General features: G+C 48.4%; 1 protein-coding gene across 5 annotated transcripts in view; it reads left to right on the forward strand.

Moving 5' to 3' along the window:
• Nucleotides 1-12,815, forward strand: part of LOC120679786 (putative receptor-like protein kinase At4g00960) — a 45,238-nt gene that overhangs the window by 1,206 nt on the left and 31,217 nt on the right. For all 5 annotated transcript variants that reach the window (XM_039961440.1, XM_039961441.1, XM_039961443.1 and 2 more), the window contains 2 exons: nucleotides 14-236; nucleotides 327-447. The gene's annotated coding sequence lies outside the window, so the exon portion shown is untranslated. The remainder of the gene's footprint in view (nucleotides 1-13; nucleotides 237-326; nucleotides 448-12,815) is intronic.

A 12,815-nucleotide genomic window follows, 5' to 3' on the forward strand; every position in this document is an offset into this window, starting at 1 on the left:
TTTACTTCTACAGAAAAAACTCATGCGCATGAATGGAGCGTGTGTTATGAAATAATTAAGGGAATTTGTCACGGTTTGTGTTATATTCATGACAAAAGAATCTTTCATTTAGATCTCAAACCTGCTAATGTGCTGCTGGGTGCCAATATGGAGCCAAAAATTTCAGATTTTGGTCTATCAAGGGTTTTCAATGAAAACGTGGCTACGGTTGTCACTAAAAACATTGCGGGAAGACTGTAAGTTCAATCTCTTTCGCTGTCTTGTTGAAATAAAATATTTGAAATCACCTTCATGCTCTGATGGCAAAACCATATTATTGCCTGCAGCGGATATATGGCACCAGAATTGATTGATCAAGGCAAAGTATCATTGAAGACAGATATATTCAGTCTGGGTATTATCATGATAAGATTATTAGTACGGCATAATGATACTATTATTGAAAATGTAATGATAATTTACCAATCTATATTCTTTTAACTTTTAAACTTCAAATTTTACCAGTTCATTACCTTAGAATTAGAGGCGCCTGCTTTTTCTATGAACGATCGCAACATTCGAAACAACATGGTCGGCCTAGGGCTTCTGACAGGCCCTAAGAATCTATTTGCACGGACAGTCAACCTAACAAACCAGCTGAGTATACATACATTTTAATGGTCATAAAAATGTATGTATACTTAGGCCCGTTTGGATCCACCTTGACTGTAGTTTAGTCCGGACTAAAGTTTAGGCAACTAAAGGTTAGGTGACTAAACTGTAGTCTATAGGTGTTTGGATCCATGGACTAAGTTTAGATGGGGAAACCATTTAAAACATATAATGTCCCTTTTGCCCTCAATTTTTCCTGCTTGCTACACGCTGCCGCTGCTGGTTTGCCTGCTGCACTCCACTGCTGCCTGCTGATGCTGCCTCTGCCGCTACTACTCCGAAGAGGGCCGGCGGGGAGGAGGTCGGGGCGCACGGATACAGCAAGGAGAGGGCCAGAGTGGATGCGTGAGCTACTCCGATGAGTGGCTGTACGAGCTCCCCGCGAGCTTCTTGCGAGTTCCCCCAAAGCTATTGGAGAGGTGGCGGTGTGCGGACGGATCAGGAGGGGCGCCGTGAGACCTTGCCGATGATGGGGGCGGCGGGCAGGTGGGTGGAGGATGGCGCCGTCGCCGAGCCGACGGATTGGGGTGGCTGCGGCGCGGGAGTAAGGGGAGGCGGCGGCGTGCGGACGGAATGGGAGGGGGTGTCGCGTGGGCGGATGGAGCAATGCGCTAGTGCATGTGTCGGGGGTGGTGTCATCTATGCAGGTCGGGGGGGGGGGGGGGGGTGGGAGTGGCTGACGTCGGAGCGAGAGATGCGGTAACATGTCGACGGATCAAGATGTGAGCAGCGCTAGAGCTCCATGTCAGCCTTTCTGACCTCCCTCTTATCCTTAAGCAGGGGCAAGCGTCCATGCTACGTGAGTGGGGTGGCCCTAAAGACGCGGCCAACCATGCGGCGCGAGCTGGTCCGTGTGATTGAGCGGCGGGGGCGCTGTGCGGGTGCATGGTGTGAAGGCTCGTGTGGCGAAGCGCCGGATTGGCGATGGCACGAGCGAAGAGTGGCTATGACGGCGTGGAGTGAAGGCCCTTACGGTGGAGGATGCGAGCGGCATGAGCCACCTGAGCAAGCGCGGAATCAATGCTTGGGCAAGCAGTCGGCACCCAAGGTGGCAGCAGAGCTCAAGGTGGCAACGTGTGGTAGCACTAAAGGAGGCCAAGCTGGAGGCAGGGTGGTAATAGATCATGCCTTAATACTCCTTTCATAATTCAACTCAGCCCTTATTTATTCTTAGCTAAAAACATACTATAGAATATAAGCCCGTTCTTTTTTAGCCTGCTCCTTTTCTAGTTTAGTTTTTTTAGAAACAATTTTAGATCCTTCATCACTGGCTGGAGAGTGGAGACAATGGGTAGGACTCGGGTTAAGGAGGTGTAGCTCGTGGCAGCGTAGGTCGTGAACGCGTAGAAGGAATCGGGATGAGATTGATGTTTTAAATAGTGGATTGTGCAGTTTAGCTCTCATTCCTCAAAACTAATGGGCTACAACAGAAGCTAAATTATTTAGCAGATTTTGAAAAAAAGGAAAACTTAAGGATGCTACACAAAATTAGAATTGAAATTGAACCAATCTACACCATTGGATCAAAAGCCCAAATAGACTCCCTAGATAGAGATGCGTGTCCCTATCTCCTATATCTCACGCCCATGACCCAACGTCACTCTAAGACTCCAACGTCGCCTGCCTGCGCGTCCCTCCAAGGTGTCCCTATGTACTCTCCTGAGCGCATGTGCGACCTGCGACTAGGCCTGCTAATGGGTTGGGTTGAAATGAGTTTTATGGGGTGTGTTTAGAAATGGAGTGTGTTTGGATGAGTTAAAATGGGTTGTATTAGTTAATGGGGTGGGTCGGGGCGGGTTCTATATAAATGCGGGTTGAGGCGGGTTGGGGTGGGTTGAAATGGATACTTTTTACAAAATAGTATAACTATATATAAATGTGGGTTCCACGTGAGAGCTGGACTCTGAAATTAAACCACGTGTTTATATCAGAAAATTTTATCGAAATTGACTGAATTTTGTTGGAGATGACTCAGTACGACTGACAGCTATTTTGTGCAAAACAGTGTGCCTAGAACTACCTGTGGGCCCCACATGAAGAGCCGGACCCTGGAATTAAAACCTCGCGTTCACACTATAAAATTTTATCGAAATTGACTGAAATTTGTTGGAGATGACTCAGTACGACTGGCAGCTACTCTGTGCAAAGCAGCGTGGCTAGAACTACATGTGGGCTCCACATCAAGAGCCGGACCCTAGAATTAAAATCTCGCGTTCACACTATAAAATTTTATCGAAATTGACTGAAATTTTTAGAGATGAGTCAATATGACTGACAGATACTCTGTGCAAAGTAGTGTGGCTAGACATATATGTGGTCCCCACATTAAGTGTAGAACCACTAAATTCCTCTGCATAATAGAACCCATGGGTTTTTATGGGTTACCCGCTTATAATGGGGCGGGTTGGTTAGAGTTGAGAAATTAACTAATTGGGTTGGGTGGGGTTGGGTATCTAAATATGTTAATTTTGGGTGGGATTGAGTATGGTGCGGGTTCCAACCCATTAGCAGGGCTACCTGCGACCTGCGCGTGAACTATGCCGAGGGAAGTGTGGCTACACCCATCATCGGGAGCGTCGTCACCGTCAGCTAGGTCCCTAGTCGATTCAGCTTGTTCAGCCACCATTGACCTCGCCGGCAGCTCCTTGGGCGTTGGTTTAGCCTCTCCTGCACCTCCAAGTGAGGTTCTAGTCCCACCACCAAGCCATAGCACCGCTAATATCCGTGAAATCGGCCGTAACTGCAGTAGTAGTAAAAAATGATGGTAGCGTAGCGCCGAACCGCTATAACCTGTAGCCCAATATTTGAAACCTTGGCCTGAGAATTGAGATATGGGCATATTTAGAGTTGTACCCAACCTTTGGTGGTTCCAGGAAATCTAACCGGGAATTTAAGAGATCCATGGATCCACCAGTTCCAAAAAAAAACTTGAATCCAGCTGGTAGACGCCTGCTAGGTGCGGCCGCCGCTACCGTTGCCGCTGTCGTTGCCCTTGCGAGTGCCGCCGCCGGTCTTGGGGGGAGCCACTGCGTCGTCGCTGGTGCTGCCAGAGGGGGCGCCCATGGTGCTGGAGCGGCCCCCGCCCAGGCTGGTGCAGCCAAAACCAGTGAACGGGAGGAGGGCAGTGTTGGCGATGCTCCTGTTGTCGTGAGATAGCCGGGTCTCCTTGAGGACGAGCATGTCGTGGGCGCGGGAGAACGACGGAGTTGTGATGTCATCGACGGTGCTGGCGAAGCGAGGGTTGAGCCCGTGGAGCATGGTGAGGACGAGCGGGCGGCCCTCGATGGGGTGGCCGACGGCGTAGAGTTCAACAGCCTTCAACTTGATGCGCTGGTGGTGAAGATCTCAACAATGGCGACTCAAAGTTGCCGTGCGGTTTGATCATCACCGGCGAGGGTGAGGTCGAGGACGGAGTCGCCGACGGAGCCGAAGAGCCAACTCTTGACACAAGAGTCGGCGATGACCCACTGTGGATCGTCGGGGAAGGGGGTGCCGGGGCGTCAATTTGCGGACGGAGGCTGAACTTGCAGCACAACACCTTGAAGTAGGAGACCCACTTGATGTAGATGGAGTTTATCTCCAACATGAAAGGAACGTGGGTCTTCACGCAGATGGCGGCCGCCGGATGTATGAAGAGGGGCGGTGCAGAATCGCCGGAGCTGGTGGAGGCGCTGGAGGAGCTCGATGTGGTGGAGGAGGTCGCAACGCTGGTGTAAGGATCACCGGGGTGTCCGACCCTAGAGGGGGAGGGGGTGAATAGGGTTGCTAATCGCTTTCTATCATAGGGCTCAATCTATTTGCATGAGATAAACCTAACACGTCCTACACATGCTAGTTATGACTAAGATTTATCTATGCTACTCTCTACTTACCCCTAAAAGACTTGCAACCTATAGCCAATCCTAATCAAACTAACTAGGAAAGTAAAGGTACGCAAGATAGAGTAAATGCAAAAATGTAATACGATAAGTAAAGAGGTAAGGGAGAGAATATGCAAACTCCCGTGAAGACACCAAGACACACGATTTAACGTGGTTCAGTTATGACACCAAGTCCCTCCCTACGTCCACGGCCACTTGTCCAACAAGAACAAGTGTGATGCCAAGTCTCTTCGCTTGATCACCGTCTTGTGTTCGCCACCAAGGCTCCCGGCAAGCAAAGGCTAAGTGACCTCAAGTCACCAAGACAAGGCCACCGCCACCGTCTCTCTCGAAGCGTCACCAACGGCACCGTCTTCACTATTGGAGCTTCTCACCAAGAGGGGTCTCCTTCCCCGCACAAAGTGTCGTTGCCGCTCCACACCAAGTCGGAGGGTCACACGACGAGTACACAAGATGCTTGCCGCAGCAAGACTTTCACTCAAGCTAGTTCCCTCAAGAACTAAGCCTAATCAAGCACTAAGCACTCTCACAAGTGTGCTTAAGCCTATATGATGTACAATGAAGCTCTATGATGGTTGGAGGTGTTGGAGGTGTTCTTCAAGTGTAGTAAGCTTTCAGCAACTCCAGCACACACAAATGACCCAGCCTTGGGGGTATATATAGGCAACACAAGCAAATATAGCCGTTGGAGAAAAGCTGCTAGAAAAATACTTAACGCCGGTTAATCCGACGTACCTCTAAAAGCCATCGTCGGTTCAACCGGTGATACTAAACTGCCCGCCTCAAAAACTAGCCGTTGTGTGTACGGGCAATCAACCGATGCTGCGTCGGTTTAACCAGTGAGTGTAGTTGTTCTGTGAACTCTGAAAAACAAACTCTCTGGACAACTGCACCGACGTTCACCAAGACCCGATCGTCTGTTTATTCGGTGTATAGACCTTGCCTCAGCTTCTGGGTCCATTGCACCGACGTTCTCAACTTTCCTGACGTCGATTCAACCGGTGATACTAAACTTCCTAGTGTGCTCCAAGTCAATGCACCGACATATGTGATTTTCTCAGCGTCGGTTCAACCGGTGATACTAAAGTATCTCTGTCTTGATTTCTTTGACTTTGTTTTCTTCACGGTCTCTTCAATTCTTGTCCTTTAGACCGAAGAGGTTTCAGGGCACTGCCCTGAGACCCACGAGGGGCGGCTCCCCCTCGACCCCCGTCCGCGGAACCACCATAGGTGCAGCCCTTCGGGCCTAGCTACGCCTATCTTCTCTTTGTCATCACTTGAACCTAAAAGCTTGAGAATGTTCATCTTAACAATCATATTAGTCCAAGTATTGTGTTGTCTATATCAATCACCAAAACATTATATTGAAATATGACATGAGAGGCCATTTTCGCTACAGCTGGTCGACATTGCGGCGAAGGGACGCGACGCGATTAGGAAGGGATGTGCGACGCAGGGCTGGGTTTGGCAGCGTGCTGCAAATCAATTTGATCAGCGGCATGTCGATGGGGGGGTGGACGCGTAGGGAGGGAATTCTAGCGCGAGGGATGGCGTGCAGCTGATCAGGGAGATCGGCGGCAGGGTTATGGGTGGTGGCGTCTAGGCAGGCAGCAGCCGACGTGCAAGGGTGGGTGTTGTCTACCGAAACCCACCGGCGAGCAACGACGGGCAACACGAAGAGCCGGGAGGTTGCTGGTGCGCTGGCAAGCACTGCTCCCTCGTCGACGGCCCGCAATTTCCGTCACGCGCCCGGAGAATGTGTGAAAGGCGGGCGTGCCACCTGACCTATACCCGATCAGGAGGGTGTAGACGTGCCCCGAACAGTTTCCTGCATACAAAGACACGTGTAAACGTAAGTCCGAGCCGTGGTCGGCTCCCCGGGACGACTCTTGCATCGGCTTTGAAGAGCCGATCGAGTCCCGGTGTCAGACGGGATCTGATTGTATCCGGATATGATAAATAGAGCAAATCACTATAAAACTGCTTCAATCAAGTCCAATTAATCTTAACCCACGATGGTAACAGCCTCACTGCTAGATCGGAACATCCTACACGTGACTGGGCCTAGCGAACGTAACAGACAACTAAACCACAACCTAAAACAGAGGCCTAAGAACTAGCAAGAGCCGATTCCCGGAACAATCCCTATCAAGGCTAAGAAAAAGCATCTACTACGCCACCGGATCATCCAATCCGTTTGCAAGGCCTAACCCAGCAGATATTATGCCAACTCTTAAGATAAGAGCAAACCATAACAGATTGGATCTACTAAACATGAAAGAAGCAGGGTGTTGTCCCTGTGCGACTAGTTCTACGCGATAAGAACTAGCGAGAGATTGAAACGTGACTACACAGAGACAACATGATATTCGCAGATGATAAGCAACAAAGCACAAAAGATCTACTAAAAGCCATGCTACGAACATCATGATAACTAGTACTACTCGCCATCAAAAACGCTTCAGTACGAGTAATACCAAGGTAAAAGCAAGAACAATACTGCCCTGATCGCAAGAAGCGATCAGGGCAGCATGGCACTTACTTGGTTGAAACCCTAGGATTAAGGGTGGCGATGCGCCGAGAGTTGTTGTTTGCGAGTCGTGATGACGCTCCCCTTACGAATAACAAAGGATACATATTTATAGTCCGGAGACTTGGGAAATAATCTAAACTTATCTTGTCCCGATTGGACTCTATCTCTAATCTTGAACTAAATCTAAGAATACACGGCCAACGTGGCCCATATGCTCACGCAGGAGCCGATTTACAAGCCTTCCTTAATCTTCTGCTTGAAGCCCATCTTTCTTTCGGCCCATAAATTAACCCTTGTTAATTTATGGCGATAACACATGCCCCCCTGATTTTGGCAACGATAGTTCCAAAACCAATCCGTCGCTTCATCTTCCCATTAATGCTCATTAATCATACTGCAACCACCAAGGAAGACGCACCATCTCTGCAACTGACTCCTTGTAGAATGTGAAACTGCAGATCCATCTTCTATCTTCTTACTATTTAACCTCCCTCTGTATCGGCTCTTCTTCATAGCAAAACTCCATCTTCTTCCCAAAGCCAGTAGCACAGAAACCACCCCAATCCTCCAACAGCCATGGCCATCTCTTCCTCCTCCGGCTCCAACTCGTTCGGAGACTCTTCTTCTTCTTCCTCTTCCCTTTCTTCTTCTTCCTCCCTTTCGGCCTCCTCCATTGAATCTATCCCAGAGAGCCGAGAGCCGACCCCTGAGTGGGACCCAACAGCGGCCTACGAGGCGCTGGCTCCTCTGCACTGGGATGCAGAGGAGTTCGATTTCAGGGTCGCCTCCGAGGAGGACGAACCCATGACCGAAGGAGAAGACCTCCGACTCCTGTTCCAAGAAGAGTCGGAGAAGGACGAGGAAGAAGACCCCTCATCGGACGGAGTCGACTCTTCCTCGGAAGAGGAGATCGACTCCCCCTCCGATGACGACGAGCCGATGGGCGGAAAGCCCTTCCAGTTCCTCGGGTCCTCCGAGGAGGACAGCGAAGAGGAGGTCAGCGGCGACGACAGCGGCTGGAGCAACTCCGGGTCTGAAGGCGGCAGCAGCGCCTTCAGCAGCGACGACGACGACGACGACGGCAGCGACGACAATGGCAGCGGGGATGTGCCAGCCCGAAGCCCCAAGCGTCGTAGGTACTAGGTACCTACGAACAGTAGTAATACCATAAGGGTAGAATCACAAAGCCGAAGGATTGATTCCTTTGTAAAATCGGCTTTCCCTGTAATAAACTTTCCTTTAATGAAATCGAGTTCCGTCAATCTTGTGTGTCTTCATTTACTTTCCCAAAAAGCCGATGGCAACACATCAGGCTTCCATAAATATCCAAGAGCCGACGAAATTCAAACTAGAAGCAACCCGCACAAGAATAATACTTCCAGTCTGATCCAAACTCGACGAACCCTCAAATTTGAGTGCAATTCGAAAAACAAACTCTACAAATCCGAGCAAGAACTCTCCAGGCAGCCAGAATTCGAACCAGAATCTCCAACAACCAAACCCTAAGTCCACAGATCTGTGACCATGGCGGATTCTACAGTTCAGACAACAAGTTCTAACGATGCGGCAATCCATGGCCTGAAGGTAATATTCGGCCTAATCTTTTAGTTTTCTTCAGCTCACTAAGCTTCTGAAACTGAAACTCTGAAACATGACACCAAACGCATATTTCTGAACTTCTGAACTTCAGGTGTCAGACATCCTTCTGCCGCATCCCTCCAATCCAAAATCTTTCTGTCTTGGCCCACAAACCCATGAAACCCCCACAGATTTGATCTCTTGTGAAGCAAATAGGATCCCTTTTGTGAGTCAAAACATTGATTTGAACCTCTGGGCCGACTGCTTAAGAGCCTGGCCTAATCCACCTGAAAGCTGGATAACATGGTATAACAGAGTAGCAAAAGCCCACATGCCCTTGTGGCAAGATTTGAACATAGCCGATGCACTTAGCTTATCACTGTCACCCCTTGACAAAGATGAAAATCTTCTGAAAACCATCGGCTATTTCTGGTCTGATGCTCTGAATTGTTTCCTTTTTGGTCATGGACCCATGACCCCTACTCTGCTAGATGTTGTCATGATCACCGGACTAGACATTAGCTCTCCTAATCCTGCTGCTCACAAAATGGCAGAAGTCCCCTTTAAACTTTCTTCCAAAGTCAACTACACAAACTGGGGTACTTACCTGAGTCAGCACATGAAAACGAAAGGTCCAGTGACTGAGAAGGAACACACAACATTTTTAAATCTTTGGCTAGAGCACTTCATCTTCTGTGGCCCTTCTTTAGCTCCAACTAAGAACTATCTCCCCTTGGCCTATCACCTGGCCCATGGTAATCACACTGGCCTAGGCAAACTTTTTCTTGGAGAAACATATAGATATCTCCACTTAATGACATCCAATCTGCTCAACCACAAGAAACTGAGAACTGGAGGCCCTTGGTGGTTCATTCAGTTATGAGCACAGCTGTACTTCCAGCATCATATTCCCAACTTCCAAGGCCTGACCAAGAACTCTTTCCCTGATGAGAGTGGCAAACCAATTAGATGCACAAGCTATGGCCAAGCTTTATTCAGTCTTCCTGGCAGTAAACTAAATTCAGCAGATGCAGCAAACTGGTTCAGAGTCTTCTACAAAGGACTAGATAATCCCCTATATTTCCCATTTACTGAATCTGAATCCTTCGAAAACCCAACTGCCTTTAGATTAGATAACTTTGCCGATGACGACAGCACTCGGCATCTGTATTCTTTGATGATTCGACCTAGCTTCCTTCCTGTTGGCATCAGCACTTCTAATAGAATTATCAAGCCAGGCTATGAATCTTACCAGCCAGTCGTAGCAGCCCGGCAACTTGGTCTAGGACAGGTCCCTCCCCACTTCCATATTCACCACTTGGTGGAGAGCAGAGCCGATCTGCCCGATGGTATCACCAGTTCAAGATGCTACAGTATGTTTGATGACCTCCACATCCCAATACCAGCCGATCTGTTCTTTATCTCTTCATCAATCGGCTTTGATACTTGGTGGAACATGTGGAGAACTCATGTCTTCAGAAAAGCTCTAGGTCCTCGACTGCAGCAAATCGATCCTGAATATGTAATCCTCGAGGAAGAGGTACTGAATTTGTACATTTAATTCCTCCTAAGTCCCCTATCCTTTTCTCTTGGCTAATCCTGCTCATCCTGTTAGCAGCAACAAGATGGCCCAGAACCCATAACCAGTACTGGGGAACCGTTTCACCTTCTTCCAACTGCTCCTGATGTACTTTTCTGCAAAGGATTACCACCAATGAAGAAAGTGATAATGACTGTCCAGCCAGACTTACTTCAGTCAGCTTTCAAACGAAGACAAACTTCTGCAGTAGTTGCCCCCCGAGTCTTGACCAAGAAAAGGAAGATGATCACCAGGCGAGTGATCAAGAAACCAGTACCAACTTCTTCGAGCCCATCAGAGTCCAACACCAACCAGGTAACTCATCATTCAAGAACTTCCTCTTTATTTCAGACATATATACTCTGGTTGACTGTAATTCTATTTTCAGGATGCAGCTGAAGAAACCTTCAATGCAGAAGGCCTGAATCAACATGAGATGGCTGCAACTCCTGATGCACTGATGGATACAAACGAAGAACAAGCAGATACAGTCGATGCTCTTGACGCTAATACTAGCTCTGATGGGACGATTCCTCCTGAACCGACCAACACTTCTTCTCCAGAACAGGTGACATCACAAAACCAATTCTGAACCAGCCGATAACTTCATAAATGCACCTTGTTCTAACTCCAAAGATGTCCATAGAGCTTTGACATTTCAGGTTTGCTTTCCTTCGACCCGGCATCAATGGGTCTGATTGTCCCTGGAGCAGAAACATTATCTCTGCAGCAATCGGCTAACTTGACACATCAGCTTCAACTCATCAAGGATCTTCTATCCGCTCCAATCACCGCTCTGGTTGACGATTCCAGCAAAATAAAGAACATCTTCGAGCAAATAGAATCCCAACTTCCAGAGCCATTGCAAATCAAGCTCTGGTCGGCCAGCAACCTCCCATTTTTTCGGATAGAAGTCAGTAAAGCACAACAAAGGATGGAAGCACGTCGCTCTCAAACTTCTCTGAAAGCTGACATTACCCAAAAGTGCAAGGCCCTCAACCAGAAGAAGGCAACTCTAGATATCAAAGCTGACGTGTCTGCCAACGTGAACCGACTCAACCTCCTGAAGAAAGAGCTGGCGGAACTCGAAGAAAAGGTCCGCACCACCAAAGAACTCATCCAGGCCGAAGAAACCTCCATCGCAAACTCCAAGCAAGAAACCCAGGAAATAGCCAAGCAGATACAAGCAGAGTTTGCAGACATCAGCACCTTGAGTCGGCAGATAGTCACAGGCGATGACAAGGATGACGAAGCGATTGTAGCACGAGCAGACGCCGTCCGTACTGAAGCCATCCATGCCATAGTGGAATTCCTGAACCAGTAGATAGGCTCAAGAGAGAATTAGTACCACCTGTTCATTTGAGACTTGCAACTGTTCTTTTAAAACATCTTAAGTCGATGGTCACACATCGGCTGTTCGCTTTTCATATTTTTCACTAGCCAACTCAAAGTGTTGGCCTGTCATGATTTTTCTTTTTCTTTTTTTTACTGGCCAACTCAACGTGTTGGCCTTTCATGACTCTTTTTTTTTACTGGCCAACTCAACGTGTTGGCCCGTCGTGATATAGCCAGATGGACGTCATCGGCTTTCATTACTCGCCTTCCCACACGCTCGGGAAATACCTCTTGAGATGCTGACCATTGACAGCAACAGGAAACTTGACACCGTCCAATTCCTCGAGCATGTATGCGTTCCCAGGCAAAACCTGATCAACCTTGTATGGCCCATGCCAAGTTGGAGACCATTTACCAAACTTTTTGTCTTTAGTTCCCAATGGCAATACCGCCTCCCAAACCAGATCTCCAACTCGGAAATCCTTAGGCTTGACCTTCTTGTTGTATGCACGGGCAACTTTAGCTTTGTTCTCTTTGACTTTTTCCAGCGACCAAAGCCTTAGCTCTGTCAGGTCCTCCACGTTATTGTTCATCAAGGCTGCATACTGTTCAGCAGATAGATCATTCTGAAACTCAACACGCCTTGATCCAGCCGTGATTTCCCATGGTAGCACAGCGTCCTGGCCGTAGACTAGATGGTACGGCGACGTCTTGGTAGACCCATGACATGAAATACGATATGCCCACAAAGCTTCTGATAACACCTCATGCCAGCGCCTAGGATATTCATCGATCTTTCTCTTTATGATCTTGATAAGGCTCTGGTTGGATGCTTCAGCTTGTCCATTAGCTTGGGCATAATACGGAGATGATCTGATCAGCTTAATCCCCATGTCATCGGCAAACTTTCTGAACTCCTCTGATATAAAGACCGATCCTCCATCGGTCGTAATGGTCTGAGGAATCCCAAACCTGTGAATGATGTGTTCTTTGACAAAGCTGATCACATCTCTCGATGCTACTGACCTCATGGGCACTGCCTCTACCCACTTTGTGAAATAATATGTGGCAGCTAAGACCCATTGGTGACCCTTGCTAGACGACGGATTGATCTGTCCAATCATGTCCATGCCCCATCCTCTGAATGGCCAAGGTTTGATGATAGGATTCATCACTGATGCTGGCACTATCTGAATTTTGCCAAACTTCTGACATGCTTGACATCCCTTGTAATATTTGAAACAATCCTCAAGCATAG

The sequence above is a fragment of the Panicum virgatum genome, chromosome 6N (genome assembly GCF_016808335.1).
Source record: "Panicum virgatum strain AP13 chromosome 6N, P.virgatum_v5, whole genome shotgun sequence".
In the NCBI taxonomy this organism is placed as follows: domain Eukaryota; kingdom Viridiplantae; phylum Streptophyta; class Magnoliopsida; order Poales; family Poaceae; genus Panicum; species Panicum virgatum.